Genomic DNA, 26,130 nt, shown 5'->3' on the forward strand with positions numbered 1-26,130 from the left:
TTTTATTTCTGTTTTTGTACCATTATGACTCATGGATATATACATATTTTATATGTCTCAATTCATTGCAGTTTCTTCTTCTTTTTCTCCTTCTTCTCCTTCTTCTTCTTCTTCTTCTTCTTCTTCTTCTTCTTCTTCTTCTTCTTCTTCTTCTTTTTTAAGATTTTATTTGTTTATTTGACAGAGAGAGAGAGAGCACAAGCAGGGAGAGTGGCAGGCATAAGGAGAAGCAGGCTCCCTGCTGAGCACTTGATCCCAGGACCATGGGATCATGACCTGAGACAAAGGCAGATGCTTAACCAACTGAGCCACCCAGGCATCCCATCGTTTTTCTCCTTGAGGCTTAAAATTTATCCCACTTTGGCCGGTGGATGCTTCTACAGGTTGGCTCCAGATTCCATTTGATGTCAACCTTAGTTTTTGATAGCTTCACTGCTTTCTGAATTGACAAGATATTCCAGGCTTATTTTGGATATTTCTTGCCTCTAACAGAAAATAAACCACTTCTCCAAGTAGATCTAGTTCCTTTTAGAGAAATAAGGTATTTAGAGACCACAATCTGAAATCTTGGAGTACTTATTCCTACGAGGCTGGTCAAAGTGTGGTGGGCATTTTGAGTAGACAGACCTTGGAATTTTTTTTTTTTTTTTAATTAGAAAGAGAGAGAAAGAGCAGGAGGGTAGAGGCAGAGGGAGAGGGAGAGACATGATCTTAAGCAGACTCCATGCTCATCATGGAGCCTGACATGGGGCTGGACCTCATGACCCCGAGATCATGCGCTGAGCCTAAATCAAGAGTTGGACACTTAAGCAACTGAGCCACCCAGGTGATCCTGGAAATGTATTTTTTAAAGAAAAGTATACCATAAGGGGCACCTGGGTAGCATCTGCCTTCAGCTCAGGTCATGATCTCCGTCCTGGTATTGAGCCCCAGGTTGGGATCCCTGCTCAGCGGGGAACCTGCTTCTCCTTCTCTCTCTGCTATTCCCCCAGCTTGTGCTCTTTGGCTCTCTTTCTCTGTCAAATAAATAAATAAAATCTTAAAAAAAGAGAGAGAGAGAAAAGTATACCATGAGTTTTAAACGACAATTCTAATTCAAATTTAATATTGCTTAACTGCTTTGATTTTATATTTATTTTTTTATACTAAAAAATCTTGATTCTTAAAGCTATTAACATAATTACTTCTTACTAACATTATCATTACTAAAAAGCAGTTTTGGCTTTTTTTAAAACGTCTTCCATCCTTAGGGTATATACCCAAGGGATGTGGAGTTAGATAATTGCTTTAAATTCACCTGACAAAATTTCCCCTTACATGGGAAATTACTGTTCTCTTTTTAAAAATTGTACTGTCCTCTAGGCTTAATTTACTAACTTTTTGAAATAACTTGTTGATAGTACCCTCAGAAGTCTAAACTAAATGAACTTGAGTTTTATCAGAAGCACTGTCATTCATTCCATTACTTCCCAGCAGAGGTCTGGGTGGGAAGGAGGGCAGGAGGGTTTGGCAGTCATATGCAAAGGTGTCTTCAATGAAACTTCCTAGGTTTTTCTTTGTGTGTGTGCTAAAATGTACATAACACAAAACTAACCATTTTTTTTTAAAGATTTTATTTATTTATTCGACAGAGATAGAGATAGCCAGCGAGAGAGGGAACACAAGCAGGGGGAGTGGGAGAGGAAGAAGCAGGCTCATAGCGGAAGAGCCTGATGTGGGGCTCGATCCCAGATCGCCGGATCACGCCCTGAGCTGAAGGCAGACGCTTAACCGCTGTGCCACCCAGGCGCCCCAAAACTAACCATTTTTAAGCATACAATTCAGTAGCATTAAGTACATTCACACTAATGTGCAACCAACACCACTATCCCTCTCCAGAACTTTTTCATCATACCAAATTGAAACTCTGAACCCATTAAACAATAACCCCCTATTACCTTCGCAGGATTTTTAACGTGACTAAATGGAAGGAGCACCTGCTTGCTAGTTGCAGGCTTGGGCACTTTGAAGATGTTGCCTTCCAGGCTGAGCAGGGGTTCCCGCAGTGACTAAGCAGGCTCTCGAGTTAAGGCTCCCGCCCTCACCTATTGTCCCAGCGGGAGGAACCGGTATTTCCGGATTGGGGCCTCAGACCCTGTGATCCTGGCTAAGGGTGAAGTTCATGGGGGAGGGGAACGGAAGCTGGTCATAAAAGTTAACTTTCCACCCAAATGACCAACCTGCTTCTCAACCCACCCCCAAGCAAAAACAAAGACCCCAGCGCCACCAAGCACCTACGGTAATGGCCCACAACCATCCCTTCCGTGGTCTTTTGAAGGGTAGTGTAGCTAACCCCTTTCTAGCCCACACCCATGGAAAGAATCAGAAAGCGGACCAGAGAATGAATAAAGACAGCAGCACATCGAGTCCCTTCTGCCCTTGGGCGGAAAAAAAGCACAGCGGCAGTTTCGCAGAGAAGGGAAGAGGCAGGGGAATGGATGTCCCGGCTTGGGGGACTAGGTGGTCCCTGCCCTACCGCTGGGTGGCGCATGCGACCCCTCCCCCCAAGTCGTTGACAACACCCCAAAGTAGAGCACAATAAGCTGCACTCCTGCCCCAGACTCGCGCACCTGGCACCCCTTGGGGTCTCGAGGAAGCAGGTGACGGCCGCTGACCACCCTCCTGTCCTATCCGCCGCGGCTCTCTGGCTCTCCACCGCCCACTCCCCCTGCCCCCATCCTGGATTTTTTTTTTCTTTCTTTCTCCCAAACCACCAAACAGGAAATAGCTTGAGTCCACAATAATACACAGGAGCGGCGACCCAGGCCAGTCGTGCCCGCCCATTCCCTGGGCAGCGTCCCGCACTCCGGCTCCGGCCAGGCGCCGCCAGCGACGAGCACGGGCAGCGCAGGGTACACCGGCACAGCAGCCGACGCCGCGTCGGAGCGCGCCCCGGCGCCCCCGGGAGCCGCCCTAGTCCTGCGCGGGACTTCGCCGACTGCGGCCGCCCCCAGCTCGCAGGCGAGTACCCTCCTCTCTCCCCTCCCCGGCCCCAGAGCGCCTGCCCCGTGGCGGCCAGGGCTCGGGCGTCGCCTGGATGCCTCCCACCGGTCCCGACCCTGCGAGCGAGGGATTTGCGGGGTGTGGCGGGGCACTGGCTCCTTGTATCGGCGTGCGAGCGGAGGTGAGGGGCAGCTAGAGTACTTGCAAGTTCATGCCGCGCCCCCCATCTCCCTGTGGATTCGGAGTACTTTATTGGGCACTGATTTTTTCCTCTCTGGGGATGCTTAGCGTACTTCTGCCTCCCGGTCCTCCAGGGCGACGACAGCGCATCATAGGATTTCTCTTGGGGGATCGTCTGGAAGTGGGTTCTAACCCTCACCTGGGGCAGCTACAGGTGCCTGGGAGCTACAGTCTTTTTCCTACCTGGCCTGGCGCCTTCTCCCCCAAGGAATAGGGACCGTTTCACTTTCTGTTGAGCTTCTCTTTAACCAGGATAAAAGGGCCTCAGTTTCTGTTGGCGTAGCCAGCGTTTGCAGTATTGGAGGGGGCAGGAGCTGGTGCCATGGGGCCGAGGGAGGCGCTGGTTAGTTGCAAGCAGGTGGGGATTGCCCGCGGAGTCTCAGCTACCGGGCTTGCAAACCCCGCAGAACGGAAAGCCCGCCGGCACAGTCCCGGAGGTGCCCGCGGGCCAGAGCTACCCGCGAAGGCGCGATTTGTGCCCCGGAGCCAAAGAGCCTTCGAGGGGTTTCCCCCCTTCCCTTTAACATGCGGGGCGTTGTCAGTGTTCAAGGCTGCGGGGTTCTTCTATAGGGAACTCAGTCAAAACTGAGTTGGAGATCTTTATGTTGGATAAAGGCCACTGAATTCCAGGCATTCTTCGAGCTTGAGAAGGGTATTCTCGAGACTGTTTTGAAGTCTGCGTGAAGGCTTTCTGCGAAACTGCCTCTCTGTGAACTGTCCTCGTCCTCTGTGGCAGCTTCCCAGGCCCGGAGGTGGGTGGGGACACTTGGGAAGACCCCTGCGTCAGGCTTTCTGTGTAAGTGTCTCAACGCATTTTTACAAACGGTGGCTTGCAGGTAATTTCCGTCCTTCACCAGCTCACCTGAGAGGTGTGCAGCGTGAGGGGCCCGTGGTTATAGATGGTTAGATGGATAGGGGCTCTGGCGCCTTGAGGGTTCAAGTGAGGTCCAGGGCATCAGCAGCTTCACCTGGGGGCCCGTAAAAGTGGACCTAGACCTGCTGGTTCAAAATCCCCCCCCCCCCCCCGGGATCGTTTCCACAATAAGGTTTGAAAAGCACCGGCCTAGGGTATCTTGGGGGTGAAGTATTCTGTCCAGTGTGAAGAAGTGATTTACAATACGCTTCCATAGGTTTTCATCAGCTCCTACATTTGAACCTTCATTTTGCCAAAGCAGGACAACCACACTTAAGCTGCATGGGTCGCAGCCCCTCCAGCACAGCGTCAGGCTCCTCACCAAGATTTGGACATGTGGTTAGCATACTAGCCTGTGAATTTTTTGTTTCTGGATACTTTAATTCTTTGACTGTTATTATTTTTTTCTTTTTTAAAAAATTATTTTAATTCAATTAATTAACATATAATGTATTATTGGTTTCAATGGGAGAGGTCAGTGATTCATCAGTCTTATATAACACCCAATGCTCCTTAGATCACATGCCCTCCATAATGTCCATCCCCCAGTTACCCCATTCCTCCACCCCCCCTTCTTTGAGTGTTATTATTATGATAAATATACATAACATGAAATTCACCATTTTAACCGTTTTAAATGTATGATTCAGTGACATTAAGTACACTGACAATGCAACCATCCCGACTCTCCATTACCAGAACTTTTTCATGGTTCTAAACAAAAACTCTGCCCATTAAACAATACCCCATTCTCCCCTCTCCCCAGCCCCGCAACTTCTGCATACTTTATTTTTTTGTAAAGATTTTATTTATTTATTTGACAGAGATAGAGACAGCCAGCGAGAGAGGGAACACAAGCAGGGGGAGTGGGAGAGGAAGAAGCAGGCTCATAGCGGAGGAGCTGGATGTGGGGCTCGATCCCATAATGCCGGGATCACGCCCTGAGCCGAAGGCAGACGCTTAACCGCTGTGCCACCCAGGCGCCCCAACTTCTGCATACTTTAATTGATATTTTTTGTAGGATGAAGAAAAGGCTGAATCGGAATGTAAAGTAAAAGTAAAATGCTGTTCACAGAATACGTATAAACATGTAGAGATTCCTGGGTCACTGTCCTGGTGGACATGGCACTGTAGCTGCAGGTTCTTAGAGTGCAAATGCTTTCTTTTAGTAGAGACAACCCATGAGGTTTCCTTTTTGTTTTGGCTGCAAAGGAACGGGCTACCAAGGGCTCGAACACACTGATTAACTAGATGCACATTAATAGCCAGATGCCTGGCGACATTTATCTCTATGCTTCCTTTCACTGGCTTTATTTTAGGTATCCTGTTTTTATTGGGTTTATTTATTTTTTAACAGTGATTCAAACACATTTTTGAAAGTAGTTAGAATAAACTTTAAGGAAAAAGTTGTTGCTTGGTAAATACAGGAGATCACAGCAAGACTTCAGAAAGCAGATTTGTAGTAATTTTCCTAAATACCCCAAACTATGCATTTTGTTTCTGCTTTCATTTTAAATGAGCCTAATGGTCCAACAACATTATTTCTAGTTGTAAAAATGTTTGTATAATTGAGGAAAGCCTTGTAATAATGAAAGTCATTTGCCTGCATGTGCTTAAAATTGCCCAGCTTGTGATTTGAGGACATGCATTTCAGTGAGAACACAAATATGAATTGGCAAACTAATTAAAGTGGTTTCATTCGGGAGCTAAGAGGGTCATTGTTATGGATCAAGGATGTGGTTTCAGGGAGCCTGGCTGGCTCACCGGGTAGAGCATGGGACTCTTGGGCTTGTGAGTTGGGTGTAGAAATGACCTAAAAATAAAATCTTTAAAAATTACTTTAAAAATCTCTAAAAAGGGACGCCTGGGTGGCGCAGTCGTTAGGCGTCTGTCTTTGGCTCAGGGCGTTATCCCAGCGTTCTGGGATCGAGCCCCACATCAGGCTTCTCTGATAGGAGCCTGCTTCTTCCTCTCCCACTCCCCCTGCTGTGTTCCCTCTCTCGCTGGTTGTCTCTCTCTGTCAAAAAAAAAAAAAAAAAAAAAAAAAACAAACTCTAAAAAAATCTAAAGATAAAATCTCTAAAAAAAAAAAAAAAGAAATATGGTTTCTAATCCATAAGTGATCAAGGATATTGGGAAGATTTACTAAATAGCTGAATAGTGGGAGATGCTTCAAATTCTTCCCAGATTCTTATTTCTTTTACTAAGACACTTGACTTTTCTTGTGTTATGACTTGTATCAGAAAGAAGCTATCAACTTGTAGGAAGGAACTTACCGCTTCCTTTGACTGAAAAATCCCTTTGAAATGGTGAATAAAAGATAATTCAAATGGGCAAGATTAGACAAAAATTCTTCGTCTTGAGGATATTCTTGTATTCACAGAAATTCAGATTGTTGTCTCCTTGTAATTGTAGTAAGGCAAAAGAGAAAAGGTTTCCCTTCTTCTGCTGCGTTCTCTTCTGAAATAGCAATATAGTTCAGAGTTTTATTTGGTGAATAAATGCTGTTTTGTAGTCCACAGAGAAGTGGACTTTCCATGAGAAGAAAATTCCTTAGAACGTGTTCAGTGAATGGTTTTTTCAGTGATGCCAGGGGAATCATTTGGGGAGTTTAGTAAAAATGGTTGACGTTGGCCATCATTTTCAAGATCTGACGTTTAGTAGCCTGTATGTTTGAAAGAACCCACTGGTCTCCATAGGAGAGATCAAGGTATTGGACTATTTGATTTAGAGTCCATGCCTATTGCAAATTAGGTACTTTCAGATACATTCTCATTAAATCTTTATAACGACCTTGAGAGAGGTATTTCTTTTTTCCTTCATTTTACAGATGAGAAAACTGAAGCCAGTTGTAGTCTTCCTCCTCTAGACGGTGGTTCTTTCCATGTTCTTCCACGTAGAATCACCCCTGCCTACAAATCCCCCTTCACCTCCAAGAAGCTTTGTATTCATTAATATCTTTTGGAACATCAGGTCGAACATGCGCTCGGTCCTTAGGCAAATAAGAAGATGAGCCAAAACTGAAATAAATTCCCAAAAGCAAAGGGTTCCTTCCATGGTACCACAAGACTTCTGATGAGTGATGAGTTAGATTATACTTGGCTTGAATGTAGCATTGTTGTAGCTGGGCAAGACGTGGGCATTCTCCTCATTGAGATCAGTCAGCCCTGCCATCTCTACAGACCGGCCAGTCGGTATCTGTGTGGCGCCCTGAGATGCTACAGAGTTTAGAAGAAAGGGCATAGGATTTAGGTGCCGGACTCACGTCTGCCCTGAGCAGCTGACCGGGTGGAGTAAACCTCATATACTTTCAGTGTCCACATTCCAAAATATAAAGTTAGGGGCGTAATTATCTCCCTTTAAGATTATAGCAAGGACTGCAACGAACCTTATTTGTAAAAGTGCATGTACATTTTAAAATGATAGTAGAAATCTATCTTTTATTTTCATTTGGGAGAAACTTATAATGCAAAAAAAGACAGAAGAACCTACGTATTTCAGGTACCTAATACTTTTTAGTTAACTGAATCTGTAATTCTTTTCTTGCTTTAGGCCATTAAAAAAATAATTTTATTGGGACCTGGGTGGCTCAGTCAGTTAAGTGTCCGACTCTTGATTTCGGCTCAGGTCATGGTCTCAGGGCCGTGAGGTCAAGCCCCATGTCTGGCTCTGCACCGAGTGTGGAGGCTGCTTAAGATTCTGTCCTTCTCCATCTGCCCCTCCCCCACTCCTTCCCTCTCTCTCTCTCTCTCTCTCTCTCTATCTCAAAAAATTTTTTTTATTGGTATATAATTCACATGCCATACAATTCACCTATTTAAAGTATATGATGCATTGGTCTTGAGTATGTTCCCAGAGTTGTGCAACCGTTACCATAATCAGCTTCAGGACATTTTTATTGCTGGGTATTCTAAAAAGAATACCACTCCTCCATGAACCCTTTCCGCCCCTTAGCTGGCATCTCCCAATCCCTTTCCTCCCGCACGCTAAACAACCACTAATCTACTTTCTGTCTACAGGTTTGCTTATTCAGGACATTTCATATAAATGGGATTATAGTTTGTGGTCCTGTATATCTGGCTTTTTTCATTTAGCATAATGTTCCCATGGTTTATCTGCACTAGAGCATGTATCAGTGCTTTACTCTTTTTATTGCCGTGTTTTATTTATCTGTTCATCTGGTGATGGACTTTTGGGTTGTTTCAATTTTTTGGCTATTATGACTAATGCTGGTGTGAACATTTATGTACAAATGTTTTTATGTGGGCATATGTTTTCATTAATTTTGGGTACATACCTACAAGTGAAAAACATATGATAACTCTGTATTTGACATTTTCAGGAACAGCCAGACTCCTTTCCAAAGTGGCTGTACCACTTTACACTCCTGCCAGCAAGGTATGAGGGCTCCATTTCCCCAACATCTTCATCAATACTTACTGTTTGTCTTTGTTACTTTTGCCATCCTAGTTGGTGTGACATGGGTTTTTTTGAAGATTTTATTTATTTTTATGTATTTGAAAGAGAGAGAGAGAGAGAGTGTACATGCAGGCAAGGAGAGGTGGGGGTGGAGAGGGAGAGGAACAGGCCCACTCGGAGCTGAGGGCCGAGCCTGCCGCGGGGCTCTATCCCTCGACCTGAGATCACGACCTGAATGGAAATCAAGAGCCAGAAGCTCAAATGACTGGGCCGCCCAGGCACCCCTGTGTGACGTGGTTTTTGGATTCCCATTTTCTAATGGCCAATGATCTTGAACATCTTTTCATGTGCTTACTTATTAGCCCTTTTGTTCCTGACTTTTCCTCCCTTTTATTCTTTTTTATTTTTATTTTTTAATTTATTATTTATTTGAGAGAGAGAGAAAGAGAGAGCATGAGCACGAGGAGGGCCAGAAGGAGAAGCAGACTCCCGGACGAGCAGGAGCCCTATGTGGGGCTCAGTTCCAACACCCTGGGATCATGACCTGACCCGAAGGCAGACGCCCAACCAACTGAGCCACCCAGGCGCCCCACTTTTATTCTTTTTTAAAGGAAAACTAGACAGAGAGAGGAAAATCAGTTTTGAATAGATTCCCTCGTTTCCATGGTTTAGAACACTGAAAATGTAAATTGAGCCCTTTGCTTTTTTGAAATTTATTTCAGTTTTGGTTCATCTTTTTATTTGCCTTAGGGCCTCATGTGTGTTCCAAAGGATTTGAGGGAAGAATTAATGAATATGTAGTTTCTTCGAGATGAAGGGGAGTAATTTAATGCACACTAAAAAATCATGCACCTCTCAAATGTTAATAACACACCAGATGTGTGCACACCAAACCGCACCAAAAAAATGCATTGGTGCTAATGATGGACATTTTAAACACTTCAACTAAAATATTGTTTAATATTGTGCAGGTTAATGTTTGTCCATGCTACTTATTAAAGTCTACAGTAGTATGTTTTAAAAATCATTTTAATAAATCGTTTACATATACAATATATTGTCTGTATTTTATTGGGGTACTTTTCATCTTCATGTGCCCCCAAATGGAGGGTACACTGATAGACATTTTTGCACGAGTTAGTTCATTTTGGTTTTTCTTCCCCAAGCTGCATGGCAATGTTTTGCTCTGTACTCGTGTGGAGAATTATCTTCATGCTCTACAATCACAAATTGTCCATGAATTTTAAAAATACCTGTTGCATTTTGGAGGCCCACCATATCGAACTTGGATTGTGCTGTTTTGCTCTTGTATTACTGGGAAACGTAGGCAGCATTAAGAGAAACAGGGCATGAGGCTGGATTTAGAAACATTCGAGAATTGTTTGAGGCAGCCACAGGATAAGCAAGTGGAAGTGTGTAGGGCAGTGGTTCTCAAACGTTAGCCATGTCTGAATCGCCTGGACGGCTTGTCCAAACACATATCTGCAGCCCCACTCCCTGAGTGTTAGCTCCTGACTTGGTAGGTCTGGGGTGGGGCTTGAGAATCTGTCTCTAACAAGTAATCAGGCAATGCTGATGCTGCTGGTCTGGGGATTGTGTGTTGAGAACCAGTGGTTCGGCGGCATTTGAAGTGTCAGATTGGAGCAAGAGTGGGAGAAGGGACAAAGCTGGAGGGTAGCTGGGTGCCCTGTTCCTGCAGGAGTTTCATGGAGCCAGGAAAGGGGTAGCATCTGAGGGAGGCAGACGCAAGTGCTGGGAACTGAAATGTAGGGATACGGTGGGGAGGGGTGGCTGGAGGAAGAGAAGCCTCTGGGATAGGGAAGGCACGGGCAGAAGGCTCTGAGGAGACCAAGGCGAGCTGGGGCCCACAAAGTCCATGTAAACCAGGGAGTAAGGGCATGTCTGGGGCATTGGTTGCAGACTGGGGACGGACGGAGCTGTCACCGGCTAGTGGGTGCTGTAGCTGTGCGGGCCTGGCCTTTCCACCCCTTCCAGGAAGCCCAGCATTACCGGGTAGTGGAATATGCTGCTTGGGGACCACAGTGTCAAGCGCGAACTTTCCTAACAGACCAGGAGCCCCTTTAGCCCTTCAGGCCACAGTTCTGGAGTCAGGACTGACCCCTCTCTCTCTTCTTGCCTGTCACCACCAATCATACTCAGCCTAGAACCAAGGTGAGCTTCGTCAACCAGGAGCAAGAGCCCTTTATGCAGGTAGTGACCTTGAATTTTACTTTTCTTCCCTTCATGTATTTGCTGCTCAGCTTAATAGCTTTAGGGTCGGTGCTACTATGTGTCTAGTCTTCTTAGCGTTACTGGGTATAAGCAGATTCAGAGCGTGGGTGCTGACGGTCTGGGTTATAAAGGTCAGGTTTGCTATGGAAGAGAAAGCTGAGGAGGGCGGTGGCACCCAGCGCTCTGGGGCGGTCTGAAGCTGAGCTGTGCTCCACCCTTCCTGCTGGTTTCATGCAGTCAGGACAGATAGCCCCTAATTTTATTTTACATTTAATTTTAAGGGAATCTTCCTTGTGTCTGAGGATGTAGAGCACCTCTGAATTTTGAATTATCATTAGTGGAGGAGAGCGTTTACCGTCAGTGGCCATGAACTAGCTGCTCGGCTCTGCCTGGCACTTGCTGGTTGGCCAGGAGCTGAGTTAACGCCTTTACTCCACTTTGAACTTGTCTGTCTGTCCCCGATCCCACTCAGCCAGTTGCACACCTTTGCATTCCTGCCTGACCTCTATGGACTCCGGGTGGACAGGAAGAATTCCGCAACGCTGCTCCTGGGCAGAGAACAGTGTCTTGGCGTCCCCAGGACCACCCCCAGTTTTAGTGATTTGTAAGAGGACTCAACAAGACTTAGCACAGAATCATCACTATGATTATTGCAGTCCCCGATACAAAGCAAAATCGGCGAAGGGAGAAGGTGCGCAGAGCCAAGTCTAGGACTGGCTCCGTCAGCAGTCTCTGCAGAGCAGGCACGAGAAGTTCAGGTTCCCAGAAAGAGAGCTGGTGTTAGGAGAAATTACACTGTTTGTGCAAACAGTTTCGGGAGGGTGAGGCACTTTTACCAGCCCTGGGGATGGTGGGAAACTTCCCCAAGTCCAAGTTTCCAGACTCCAGCCAAGGGCCAACCTTCCCTGCGTCCTTGCAAAGGGTGTGAACTATTTTGTGCACGGATGGGGATGCGGATGGAAGGGGAGGGTGGTGACAGAAGCCCCCATGCCTGGGGAAGGGGTCTGTCCATGCAGCTTGAGACTAGCGCTGCAGGAGCTTTTCTCTGTCTGACCAGAGTGGGAGAGGGCAGAAGTGAACTTGGGGTTTGCACACAGATCTTGGTTTTAGGATGATAACTAGGATTCCTTCATCGAAGGGACAAGGAAGGGCAGTAGTACACATTAGAAAAGAGTTCGAAACCCTGTTCATTCATTCTTTTCATCATAACTTAAAAAAAAAAAAATCTCAGGGCTCCTGGGTGGCTCAGTGGGTTGGTTGAATGTCCTGCTCTTCATTTCGGCTGGAGTTGTGGTCTCAGGGTCCTAAGATCTAGCTTGCGTTGGGGCTCCACACTCTGCAGGGAGTCTGCTTGGGATTCTTTCTCTCCCTCTCCCTCTGCCCCCCCTTCTCTAATAAATAAATAAAATCTTAAAAAAAAAGTAATCTCTACTCCCAACGTGGGGCTTGAACTCATGACTGTGAGATCAAGAGTTGCTCCCCCATGCACTCATGTATTCTCCTTCTTTCTTTCTTTCTTTCTTTTTTTTTCTTAAGATTTTGTTTATTTATTTGTCAGAGAGAGAGAGAGAGAGCACAAGCAGGGGGAGCAGCAGGCAGAGGGAGAAGCAGGCTCCCTGCTGAGCAAGGATTCCAGATGCTGGACTTGATTCCAGGACGCTGGGATCATGACCTGAGCTGAAGGCAGGCGCTTAACCAACTGAGCCTCCCAGGCACCCCTGCACTTGCATATTCTTTTTTTAAAATTTTTCTTAAAGATTTTATTTATTTATTTGACAGAGAGAGAGACAGCCAGCGAGAGAGGGAACACAAGCAGGGGGAGTGGGAGAGGAAGAAGCAGGCTCCTAGCAGAGGAGCCTGATGTGGGGCTCGATCCCAGAGCACCAGGATCACGCCCTGAGCTGAAGGCAAACGCTTAACGACTGCGCCACCCAGGCGCTCCTGCACTTGCATATTCTTAACACACACTCTTAATGCCTGTACTCTACAAGGCAACGTGTTAGGGATACAATAGTGAGCAGAACAGAGTCTTTGCCCTCATGAGACCCCACCTTCTAGAGGAAGACAAATAAGTGGCAATTACATTTCATTATGATGGTGACATACCAAGGGCCCCAAGGCATCTACCCAGGCTTAGTGGGTATGAATTTTATAATCAGACCAACCTGGGTAGGAATCACACCTCTATTACTTATTACCTGTATGGCCATGGGCAAATTGCTTAGTCACAGTGGTGCCTGAATGTCCTCATCTGAAAACAGGGAGACGTTATAACCACGTCTTAAGCTGGTTGTGAAAATCGGACAAGGCAATGCACGTAGCACGCTTATCTCAGCGACAGGAACAGTAGACATGTTCGCTACATAATGGTTTAGTGACGTGTAGGCAAGGTGTGGGGGCTGTGTTAGCTGGAGGGAATGGCATCTGCCATACCCTTGCTCTGTGTAGACTCTACTGCCTGCCTCCTTCTGGCCCTGGGCTCAGAGGTGCTCACTCTGCTTACTGGTCTGAGAATGCTTTTTGCTGTTATGCTTTTCTGGCTCTTGGGGATACTTTCTTCTCTTCCTGAGAAGCTTCAGATCTTTTTATCAGCCTAAGGGATATCTGCATATTATTAAGACCTAACCCAAGTACCTTCCCTATAAAGGTTTTCCCAAGCCAAGATGCTCAGAAAGAATTGTCCCCTCTCTTCGTTGTCCCACAGTCTCTCACATCCCTACTACAGCATACAGTTGTCCCTCCATCAGACTGGGTGATTCTTGAGGGCGGGAAGGGCTGGGTATTGTCTGTATGTCCAGTCTCAATCAGTGTTGGATAGGGAGTGGCTCAGTGGTTGTGCAGGGACCCGAAAACTCAGTAGGAAATTGACATAGTTTCAGCAAAATAGGCCTTTGCTCTCAGAGCAGAGCTTACAGTCTGGAGGGGGAGGCAGATGGAAAACAGGTAAACACAAATATGACTGAGGAGTGACACAGGACAACAGTCCGGCCCAGCTGCAGACCTGAGGGCGGCTGGAATAGGGAGACAGATGGGGTCCGAATGTTGATGCCCTGAGCAGTGTGCACTCACCTTCTGAAGCCTGGCTGATGCTGGAGGCTGGAAGGACTGGTCAGGCAGAGGGCCACACCAGGAGAGCTAGGAGTCCTCCAGATGGGAGTAGATAGCCCGATCAAAGGCTCGCAACACCTTAGCTGCCAAAGGGCAGGACTGAGAGGAGATCTAAGTGGACACTTGGGGACTCAAAGTGGTTTACTCCAGAGCACTGAAAGTGGGTTGGGGAACCCAGGGCTGATTGAGGGAGCGGCACCCACTGAGCTGAAAGACCTGTCTGAGCTGGATCTAGGACCTTAGTCCATTCAGGCATCCATAACAGGATGCCGCAGACTGGGGGGCTTAAACAACAGACATTTACTCTTCACAGTTCTGGAGTCTGGAAGTGCGAGAGAAGGGTGCCAACAGGGTTGGGGTTCTTGGTGAGGGCCCTCTTCCTGGCTTGCAGAAGGCCACCCTCTCACCGTGTGCTCCCTCGGTTTTTCCGGGGTGCATGAGCACAGACAGAGTGATCTCGCTCTCCCTCTTCTTGGAAGGGCACTTATCCCACCTTCATGACCTCATCTAAACCCAATTTACCTCCCAAACACCCCACGTCCACATACCATCACCCGAGGGATTAGGGCTTCAATTTCAGAATTTTGGAGGGACATACTCGGTCCATAGAACCCAGGCCAATAGGTATATGGTGAGTAAAGAATAATTGTGGCTAGTACTTAAGATAGCACTTCATATGTTCCAGGCCTTAAGAGTTTTGCATATGTTCATAAAATTTAATTCTCATCCAATCTTAACAGGTGGGTGCTATTATCATCTCCTATTTACAGATGAGAAGACTGAGTCCCAGAGAGTTTAAAAGACTTGCCAAGGCCACTCAGCTAATTAAGTGTGAAGCTGGTTCTAGACTGCAGGGTCTAAGCCATTATACCTTGCTGCCTCTTAATAAGGAAGTAAAACCCGGTGTTATTGGGTATCTGTCCTATGCTGGTTCCTGAGCAAGGAGAAGTACTAGAGATACAAAGATGAATAGGACGTCGTACCTACCTTCTGGGCCATCATAGAACGCTCGGGGAGACAGACCTGTAAAAACATAATTTTTTGAAGCCAGTTAAAATGTGTTGAGCCCAACAAGGAACTTTCTCTCGCTTCTTCTATGTTACATAGAACTATCGGCAGAGGGAAGTGTTCTCCTATTTCAAATGTGTCCGATGGCTGAAGTGCTCACAAAAAAATCTGTTGTTTAGGAAATGGTGGGCTTGTTCATCAAATTAAAATTTGCTCTTTATTTTTAGTAGGATGTACAGTATAATGAGAATAATTACATGATGAAACAGGTACCCTAGACTTTATAATACTGTCAAGTTATAATTTGGGAAAAAGCGAAACTGGTGATGTAAAAAAAACTTTCTTAAACAAAAATTTTGGATAATTTCAAAATGTTTTATAGGAAGATTTTAAATGAGAAGCCGATCTTGACTGAGTGAGCGCTGCAGCAGTTGGAGCAGATCCTTGCACTGACTTTCCACACGGGCAGAGCGCTGTCTGCACAGCCCCGTCCTTCTTAGTTGTGCTAATGCGTTTAAGTGCGATTCAGCTTCTTGAGCGCCTGTTAATGGATTCAGCTTCTGCTACCAGACACCTGGAAGTTGTGGGTGCGTGGGAGGGTCAGAAGTTTTTAAGTGCACCTTGTCCTTGCCTGTAGAGACACCTGCTCATTCTCACAGTATCAGACATTGGTGCATCTTGAACATGGAGGATTTTTTTCCTGGCTGGTTTGCTCTGAAGCCTGGGCTGGACCAAATCACCAGCTGGACATGTCCATGCCACCAGGTACTTCTGGGCTTTTGTCTTTTTCCATCACAGGGCAAAACTTTACAAGAGTTTTACTTTTTTTTTTTTTTTTTTCATTTCAGGCAGCATTATGAGTTGAATTGTATCCCCTGTCTCCCCCCAAAATTCATATGTTGGAGTCCTAATACCTAGTCCTTTAGAATGTGACCTTATTTGGATATAGGGTCTTTACAGAGGTAATGAAGTTAAAGTGAGGTCGTTAGGGTGGACCCTAGTTCAATATAACTGGTGTCCTTATAAGAAGAGGACGTTTGGATGCAGGCATGTACAGAGGGAAGATAACGTAAAGTCACAGGGAGAAGACGGCCACCTACAAGCCAAGGAGAGAGCCCTGCCTCGTGGCCCTCAGAATGAACCAACCCTGTCAACATCTCGGTCTTGCACTTCCAGCCTCCAGAACCATGAGCTGAATAAATTGTAAGATTTCTGTTGGTTACGCTCCCTAGTACTTTGTTACGGCAGCCCTAGCAAACTAATTCAGGCAGAATTCTGCCTGAAACCAAGTGAACTGTTAGCACAGGCGCTGTGACGGCACACTCCACCTTCTCCCATTGATATTCCAGGAGAGCAAGCCTGGGGCTCACGTAATCGGGTTCTTCTGCCTTAAACTCCACAGTGTTTTCTGGGTTCTCAGGGCTGGATGAGGCTCCTCCATGGGGCCCCAGTCTGAGGCTCGGTGATCACTGAGCAGGGATCTGCCTCGAACCAAACCTGTGTCTGACAACCAGGCCGACCATTACTGCAGAGGGTTGGGGGCAGGCCTGGATCGATGTGGAAGTCAACCCCCTCATTTGCCCGGACTCCTTTCCTTTAATTCATCTCCTTCCATGGCCCAGAGGACCCACCCTATCCTCTACACATGCGTAAACACACTGTTTAAGCTCTATGTCTCCAGTTTCGATAGATTTAAGCAGAAAGTATTTGAGAGGGCAAAAGGAGGAGTAACCTAGCCTGGTCTGGGGGGAGGGGGTCTTCAACCAAAGAGAGCTTTCTGGAAAAAATGAAGCTGCAGCTAGTTAGCAAGGAAGAGAAAATAACACACACTTACATGGTACATACTATGTGCTGCGCGTTACATGTGCTACATGCTTTACACGAATGACTGAAACAGCTCTGTGAGGTCCCTGCTATTATTAACCCCATTTACAGATGAAGAAACTAAGGCAAAGAGACATTAAGTGACTTGACCAAGCTCACAGAGCTAATTAGAGGGGGAGCTGGACTTCAGTCCTGGGCAGTGTGGAGCCCCAGTTCATGCTGGGAGTGGAGGGGTGTGTTAGCAGGGCGATCGTGGGCTTGTGTGAACTACACTTCCCAGCGCTGGCAGCTGACCGCTGTATCTCAACGCTTCTGAGCTGGTGTAGTGTCTACCAAGTTCCAGAGACTCTGTCCCTTTCCTGAAATTGCACAAGTGACTAATATCCTTCTAACCCAACTAATGGCCAAGCCCTTCTTGACTTAAGCCAGCTCCTGTCGGTGTTCGAAATTCTGTGTATTGCCTCCTCCCTCATCTGCGCCCAAGCAAGAGACCGGCTAGAATCCTACAACTCTATGTTCAGAGTAGAAGTGTAGCACGAACACAGTTTCTTCCAAAAGCAACAGGGAGCAGATTTCATGCACATGAGGAATGGAAAGTTTCTTATTTCTTAGGAATGAGGAATCCATGAATTATTATGTATGCACATTTTTTGGGAGGAATAGTTAATTAAGTGATTTTAATGTTGGCTCTTACTTATTCCGTAGCAGAGGTTTAAAATGTGGGGACTGTTACAAGGGAGAACTTCTATAGCTGGTGGGTACCGCCTGAGTGGGCCCCCAAGACCCTATGTTCTCTTTTTCAGGGTTTCCATCACTCACTCCAGCCCCTGGGTCCCTGTTCTTTCGGCCTGCCTGTTTTTTTCAGTCTCTGTTTTTCCCCCACAAAACCACTCAGCCTTGGGCTTTTCTGGTTCTTTAACTGTGTGTTGAAGGAAGTTGTGGGTGCATGGGAGGGTCGGAAGTTTTTAAGTGCACCTTGTAGAGAAATGAGGATTGAGGAAGGTTTCTTGAAGGTTTCTTGAAGAGGTCTTGGGAGTGGAAAAAGGACAGATGGCAGAGGTGGAAGGAAGGGAGGGAGGGACGAGCTGATACACATGGAATGCCTATACATCATCCTCATGCATTACTAAAACCACCCCTGTGTTGTGGTCTTATTCCAGTTTTACAGATGATAAAATAGGTTCAGAAGGGTCAAATAACTTGTTGGAGATCACTAGGCGTTAAACGCCAGAGGTGGGACTCAGATCCAGATTTCCCATGTAAACACAGCTCTCTTTCCCTGCGTCATGGGGCTGGTATGAATGGGCACCAGGGGACCAGGTGACGATGGCTTCCGGGTCTCATGCAGGGCGAACCAGGAGGGGGATGCAGGAAACAGGAAAAGGCGAGAGGCAGCTGTGGCTGCGAGCTGGGCAGGGGGTGATTTCAGACACGTATTGGGTTGGGTGGAAGGATAGGATGAGAACGACGGGTTTGGTGGCATCCAGTTGAAGGTAATGGTTTAAATAAACCCAGGAGTGAGTGCATTTGGAAGATGACTGTGAAGAGAGCAGGCTGGTTTGGGCAGAGGCGGGTGAATCTAGGAGACCCTCAACTAATGTTCGAGAACTGGTGATTCTTTTATATCGTGAAGCTTGTTTTTCTTAGTGTTCTGATAGATCACCTGAGTAGCAAATATGTAAATATATATTATATATGAAGATATTAAGGGGCCAGAAAATATAACGACGTGCATAAAGTCATATGGTGTATTTGCAGTAAAGCTTAAAAAGAAATAGTGGTTTCCCTCACTCTTCTACTTTTAGTTAGGGCTTTTTCCGGCTCCTGAAAAGCAGACCACACCCTGTAAAACAGCCCGTTTGGGACATTAGTTCATTTCCATTTTTATACTTCTAAAGCACAGGAACGGTTAAAATACTCAGGGAAGAAGGATGTCCACTGTTTTTCTCCGGCAGAAATAAAGTAGAAATTAATCAGTTCAAGGGAACACACCAGTCTGATCTGTGAATTTTTATGTTCAACCTAAATCATTCAGACCGAAGTGTCCTTGAGTATTCTGACTTAAAAGCTTTTTTGGATCATGTAGACTTAAAGTTGTGTTTTAAGTAGATAAGTGATTTTTAATCAGAGAGTTGTAAAGAATTTCAAGAATTCTAAGGGAATTAACTAAATAAATACATATTTCTGGAGAGTTTCTAGACTTATGAAGAAAGTGCCATGTAAGTACATATCTGGATGGGGGTATTATGGCTAGATTTTTGTTTTCTGTGTTATTGTCCTTAATAAGTACTCTTATGAAGGCGTTCTCACAAAGATGACAGTTTTTTAAATGGATAAATAAGTAAATTATAAAACAGAAACAATCTCATTTATGGAAGAAAAGCAAATTCTTTTTTTATTATTTGCTAAGGCAGAATTCTTTTCCTCATGAAAGACCCAGTTTTAGTTTTGTAGGAGGTCATCATAGATACGAATCACTTCGTAAGATGTATGTTAAATGCACAAAAAATTCCTATAGAAAACGAAACTTTAAAACGTGTCATTCATAAAGTATCGTGTCACTTTCACCGGAGTAAAAGAGCTGCCATCGGGTAGCGAGTTTAACTTGATTTTCTGTGTTGTTGCTAGCTCAGGCTTCGTTTCTTATTTGAGAGGGCTGTATAGTAATTTTTATCACGCGTCGTTAGAAATACAATTTGTTAGAACAAAGACTGTTGTGTAAGTATAATTACATCTTCCTGTATGATTAAATGAGGGCTGTATTGTATTTTTTTCAGCGGTGGCAGCTGTAGCAAAACCGAGTTCAGCCTATAAAAGAATTCCTGTGACTAACTGGTACTAATTGTTTACAGAACGACCAGTGGGAGTAATATTCATGAATACTATGGAAATGAAATATTTTCCGAGACCAAGTGGTTTATCCCTTGTTTCCACCACTCTTTTGTGGTTAGATTATATTAATTGTATAATCAGGCAAGTGAAGTGGGCGTTTCTTAGTCTTTTGTTGTTTATTTGAACTATAACTCTGCATTTGTCTGGTCAGGCCTCTCATCTTCTAAATGGGAAACTGAGGCTTAAGGAGAGATTGAAGGGTATTTAGGCCACTGACCTTCAAACTTTTTTGCTCACACACCCTATTCCCATTTTTAAGCACAGTCTACAATAGTAATTTATAACTGGCATATCTTTTTAACTTTTAAAAATTTATTTATTTATTTATTTTTTAGATTTTTATTTAAACTCCAGTTAGTTAACCTATAGTGTATTATTAGTTTCAGGGGTAGAATTTAGTGATTCATCAGTTGCATATAACACTCAGTGTTTGTCACATCACGGGCCCTCCTTAATGCCCATCACCCAGTTACCCATCCCCTTGCCCACCTCCCCTCCAGTAACCCTCAGTTTTATAACTGGCATAACTTAATGTAATTTAAAATATATAAGTTCTCAAAGTAAATATTATGACTATTTCAAAATAAGCACTCAAGCTAAATTTTTAATGGGTGAGAGAAAATAGGAAACAGATGGTTTGATTTTTTTTTTCATACCCAAAGGACTTTTGGTGTGTGCACCCCACTTGGAGACCACTGATTTAGGTCATTCAGGTTAAAATAAAAAGACAAAGACAAAGAAACTTGCTACTGAGGAAAGCGAGAGAATCTGTAGAAGAAGAGCTCAAGATTTGGGAGGATGGGGAAGAGTTTGGGACACTTACTGTGGATATTTAGGTTAATCGGGATTAACCCATAATGCCTCCGTCCTGTTTTACTTCCCTTTTACGTCTGAGTCTGTTTAGACAAGGAATAGCACAACTCCTATAAGCATAATCGGTGGAAAAAATACAGCTTGAAGAAATCCGTCAGGGAGGTGGGTAAGTCAGAACTACTTCCAAGTGACAGAAGTGCAACTAAAACAAAATTTCACAAAAGTCAATTTATTAACTTGGATAAAAGCGTAAGTGGGATCACCCGGGATGACAGTGGCCTTAGGCAGAGCTGGCTCCAGAAGCTCAAATGAAATCATCCCATCTCTGTTGGTACAGTTCTTCCTACCTGCTCTTGATGAGCCCTCTCACGTGGCGGGGAACGTGAGTGCCAACATCCGGGCGTCCTCTCGCCCCGGTTCACAGCTCCGACTGGAAGGGGGCGTTTCGCCGAATGTCATAATTTCATCTCAGAGGAGACTGGCCCATGGGTACCATGACTCATTAGGTGGGCTACTGTGACGACAGCCCGCCATTAGCCCACGGAAAGAGGGTAAGAAAGGCCTTCCAAGCTGAGGGGGGAGACATTTACAACGACAGGGAGGGGGTAGAGTCTGACCATCTCCAGGCAGTATATTTTTATGCTATGGGAGCTCGCCTATGTTGGGTTCTAGAGGTATTTAAAAAAATGTTTAAAAAAAAAAACCCACCCAAACAGAATTGTTTCTCAATTAATCCATCTCTGCTATTGACTCAAGCAAGGAGTTTATGGCATTTAGAAATATCTTGCTAGGAAATGACAACTGGAGTTCCTGATTTGTCAAAGCACAGCTTTTTGGGTAGAGGTATTTGTAGAAGGAGCAAATCAGTTTCTGATTTTAGTTCATCCAGAGGCATGCAGGCTTTTTGGACCAATTATTTCCAGACCTTGAGATAAATCACCTCCTGTGCCATTAGTACTTGAAGGATTAGCAGCCTCAAAGATTTACGTGCGGATTAATTGGGGAGTGTACGTTAGATTGCTGTGTTTAGGACCGCGGTTGTCCTGCAAGTCATTTTCATTAGTGCTTTATTCAAAATTCTTTAGCCTTATATAATACTGACGTTGCAGGGAAATCCGAATGAGACTTTTCTTTCTTTTTTTTTTTTTTTTTCATTTATTTGTGGCTTGGCCTCAGCCTTGCCAGCACCCTCACCCGGCACTGTAGAGTTCAGTAGCTCGAGCTAGGGGGACACAGAGAATCTAAAAGCGCAGGGGCTTCGCAAAGATTACTTCGTTTGGTTCCGCTGATCGGTGCCCGAAATTTACATGATCTTGTTCTGAGAGAGACAAGATGAGGTACAAGAAATACATGGCTATCTTGGAAGCCGCAGTTGGTATCACCCCACTGAACAAAAGAGAGCTTCTTCCTGAGAGCAGAAGACATGCGAACCTCTGGCAGCACCCCGGGTAAGCAGAGGAGGGCAGAAGATGCTTCGTGTGTCTTTGGGGGGGGGGGTCTCGGCAGAGGAAGGGGTCATCCCTGTCCTAAGGGGAATAGACGGTGAGTTCTTCACTGAGAACTTGTTTCTTCCTGGCACATAGGGCCTTGCCAGACTGAATTAAAATAGTAATAAAATTCATGGCAATAATAACGGTAAGAAAAATCCTAGTCTAGCAGCCAAGAAGATGAGGTAATGGGTGTTTTTACATTTGGATATTTTAATTTTCTGATTTTGACTTTTTTTTTTTCACACGGTCTGTACATATAGCAGTTCTTAAAGATGAGATAATTAATTAGGCCTTATTTTTTTCCTATAATGCAAGTATTTTTCTGACTAAAGTGTACATGTGGAATGTTTCAGGTAAATACTTTTTATTCTACCTTACATCTCTTTCTAATGTCCCACTAATTTACCATGCTGAAGAAGGGTTTAGATGTTTTTTTCTGAATGGTTAGAGGCCTCGATCCCTGCTTTCTTGTCTAAAGTCCCTTCTTTTGTGTCTTTTACACATTGAAGAGAAGTTTAATTTAATGTGTCTGTATGGCAGATAGTATTTTTAGGGACTGAATTGTATTTTTATTTTTAAAAACATTTTTAAGATTTTCTTATTTATTTATTTATTTATTTGAGAGAGTGTGTATGAGCGTGGGGCGTGGGGGGGAGGGGCAGGGGGAGAGGGAGAGTGAGAGTGAGAATTTCAAGCTGACGCCCTACCGAGCAGGAAGTCGGCATGGGGCTTGATCCCATGACCTTGAAATCACGACCTAGGCCAAAACGAAGAGTTGGACGCTTGACCTACTGAGCCTCCCAGGTGCCCCTGAATTGAATTTTTAAACTGCATGAACCGCACATTGGCACTCACTCAGGGATCAACTTGAGGCATCTGTGTAGCTAACGGTATTTCTTTTTAAGATTTTCTATTTATTTATTTGTCAGAGAGACAGAGAGAGCATGTGCACAGCAGGGGGAGCAGCAGGCAGAGGGAGAAGCAGACGCCCCGCCTGAGCAAGGAGCCCGATTTGATCCCAGAACCATGGGATCATGACCTGAGCCGAAGGCATATGCTTAAGCAACTGAGCTACCCAGGCGTCCCAAGTCACTAGCTTATTTTTAGCATATAAACAATATACATTCATTAGACAAGATTTAGAAAATACAAGAAAATAAGGAAGAAAATCATCCGTAATCCCATCTCCCTAAGAGAATTACTGTAATCATTTAGGTCAGAAGTTTTCAATGGAGGGAGGGAGGGAGGGGGTGGGATTTGCCCCCCAGGGGACTTTTGGCAACGTCTGGGCACAATTTTGGCTGTTACAGCCTAGGGAGTTGCTACTGGTATCTAGCGGGTGGAAGTCAGGGATGCTGTCCAACATCCTAAAATGGTTAGGATGGTCCCCCTCCCCCCCCAACAAAGAATTATCCAGCCCAAAATGTCGATAGTGCTGCTGTTGAGACATTTGATTTAGGTAGATTTTCTTCCCATCTGTAAAAGGTAGTCTTTATTATTAGAAATACATGAGATATTTCTTGAAGAAATTTTAGAGATGCTTTCGAATGGGATCCTGAGGCATCATCATCATCATTATGCATTGTTTTACTGTGTCTTGAGAAGGAAAGGAAGTGTATATAGGCGCCAAGAGGGCAAAGGGCATATAGTAACCCTGGGGGAGTCCATGTGGGTTAATGTTTAGTGAGGGCCATGGAAAACATGTCGTAATGACCAAATTGTGATTCTTTATTTTTATTTTCTTAAACATTTTTCAAATTTTAATTCAATTAGTTAACTTTTAATGTGTTATTGGTTTCAGAGGTACAGGTCTGTGATTCATCAGTCTTATATAATACCCAGTGCTCATTACATCACATCAGATTGTGATTCTTTAAGTAGCCCTTGGAGATGGGGCATACTGTAGCCTGGACTTATGTCCCAGAATGACAGAAGTTCAGAGCTGGGAGGACCTTTTGTCAGGAACAGCAGAGAGGTTTCCTGTTGCATGCCAAAGCCCACAAAGATGTGTGGGCTGCTGAGAGTGTCGAGTTAGGGAGGGCACCCAAGTCAAGTCTGGGCTTAGCAGAGAAGAAATACTGTGATTGATGAGGGACATACTAATTCGCAAAATTGGAGAGGTGCAGTACAAGGTCTATATCTCATCACTCCCTAATTCTGATTCGGTCTTTGATTTTACAAGTGTGAAACCGAGACTCATTTGAGTCACCATGATGGAGGGCTTGGCCCTCAGACAGCAACTGTGAATGTTCTTGGTTTCTGGCTCAGGATCAGTCCTTAAGGGATTCTCCCTAAACAGATCCACACGATTCAGATGTGTAAATGGATTGCCACATTATTCATTTCTTTTGAAGATAACCTTTTCTAGCCATTGGAATGAGTAAGTACCCCAAGTAAAACCATCTCTGCTTCTCCTCATTTCCCCAAGTAAGCCAAACAGAAGTCAAACTATTCACTCCAAAGTGATTCTTAATAAAGAAAGTTGAATGTTGTCTCTCTCTCTGTCTCCCCATCTCCCCCCCCCCTCATTCTCTTTTTTTTAAGAGAACATTCCCTGAAGCCTGATGAAATAGTACTGTGTCACAGGACAACGAGATCTTTCTTGTATCTGTAATACTTTGAGTTCTTTAAATACACACGGACTAAACATTGTTTTGCTGGTTCTCATTCTTGTGTTTGCTGACTCCCTTTTCACCTAACACAGTCTTCCTTTGGACATGGGAATATCGTTCACTAAGCTTTTAGTAAAATCTCCTTCCTGGGTAACCTAGCAGGGGTTATCTCCTACTGATTAATTTCACTAATCAGTTCTAAATCTTTCAGAGTCACTCTGATGTCTTATTTCTCACATCTTAATGTGCATATGAATCACTGTTAAAATGCAGATTCTAATTCTGTAATGATGGTGGGGCCTGGGAGTCTGCATTTAATTAGCTTCCAGGTCCTGCTGTCAACCCAGGTGATGACTGGTGGATGGTCCAGGTGATGCTGATGGTTCAGTCCATGACCCACACTTTGAGAAACAAGCACCTTGAGAAGTGCTCTCCATTGGCATACTTGCTTTCCTCTTGACCTCAAACTTTTTTTTTTTTTTAAGTTTTATTTATTTAAGTAATCTGTACACCCCACGTGGGGCTCGAACTCAAAACCCTGAGATCAAGAGTCGCATGATCCTTTGACTGAGCCAGCCAGGTGCCGCGACTTCAAACTTTTCTGATCTTCCTGAGGGCTTGCAGTCCCAACACCTGCCCCCTCCCTGCCATCGTTAGAGGTGACAGTGGTAAGAAGGCAGGTGGCTGGCCTTGCTTCTGTGGAGGGAAATCTGACCGGAGATCCCTATTGGCCTGGTTGACTAAATAATGAGGCCGATATTTTTTCCAAGAATTTAGGTCATTTCATTCTTTTTAATAAATATTACAATTGCTGCAGCGTGTAATACTGCATAGTATTCAAGAGCAGCTGCTTTCACATTTTAAAACATAATTGGAAGTCAGGTCATGATTCAGTTTTCAAAACCTCAAGGAATTCATTGGCCGCCAACGCCCTCCTCCTTTGAGTACTTTGTCTTGCTGTCTGCAAATGGGGCCGTGCTTGGGCTTCTCCTCTGTAAACTGTAGTCACATGATAGGCCCAGACCACCAGCTACCCACCAAGTTCGCTGCAGCACAGTTTGGACGGCTTCTGCAGGTGCATGTTTGCCCCAGTGCCTGGCACGTGGGAGGCGCTCAGCAAAGATTTGCCCGTGCTTAACTTGGTGTCGGTATAGCCACAAATAAAGAAAAAAAATGTTCAAAGGAATTGACATTCAAACACAAAAATACCGATCCACCTATGAATTTTCCTTTTAAAATTTTGTCAAGATTTTCATGTTACCTGATACTAATTTTTTTTTAAAGATTTTATTTATTTATTTGACAGAGATAGAGACAGCCAATGAGAGAGGGAACACAAGCAGGGGGAGTGGGAGAGGAAGAAGCAGGCTCCTAGCGGAGGAGCCTGATGTGGGGCTCGATCCCATCACACCGGGATCACACCCTGAGCCGAAGGCAGACGCTTAACGACTGCGCCACCCAGGCGCCCCTACCTGATACTAATTTTACGTATCTGTCAATACTCTTGAAAACCAAAAATATAATTTAGTTCTTTCCCCATCTATTTCTAAATTTAAAAGTAGCCCTCATCAATATTGGTGTATTTTAGAAATGGTTG

At 44.8% G+C, this 26,130-nt stretch overlaps 1 protein-coding gene across 2 annotated transcripts in view; it reads left to right on the plus strand.

Annotated features, from left to right (window-relative positions):
• The first annotated feature begins 2,600 nt into the window (after positions 1–2,600).
• TJP2 (tight junction protein 2) overlaps positions 2,601–26,130 on the plus strand; it is a 114,123-nt gene continuing 90,593 nt past the window's right edge. The window contains exon 1 of one of the 2 annotated variants that reach the window (XM_045772602.2): positions 2,601–3,000. The gene's annotated coding sequence lies outside the window, so the exon portion shown is untranslated. The remainder of the gene's footprint in view (positions 3,001–26,130) is intronic. The other variant, XM_045772601.2, reaches the window with a different exon arrangement.

The sequence above is a fragment of the Ursus americanus genome, chromosome 34, assembly GCF_024610735.1.
Source record: "Ursus americanus isolate L20-20 chromosome 34, mUrsAme1.1.p, whole genome shotgun sequence".
In the NCBI taxonomy this organism is placed as follows: Eukaryota; Metazoa; Chordata; class Mammalia; order Carnivora; family Ursidae; genus Ursus; species Ursus americanus.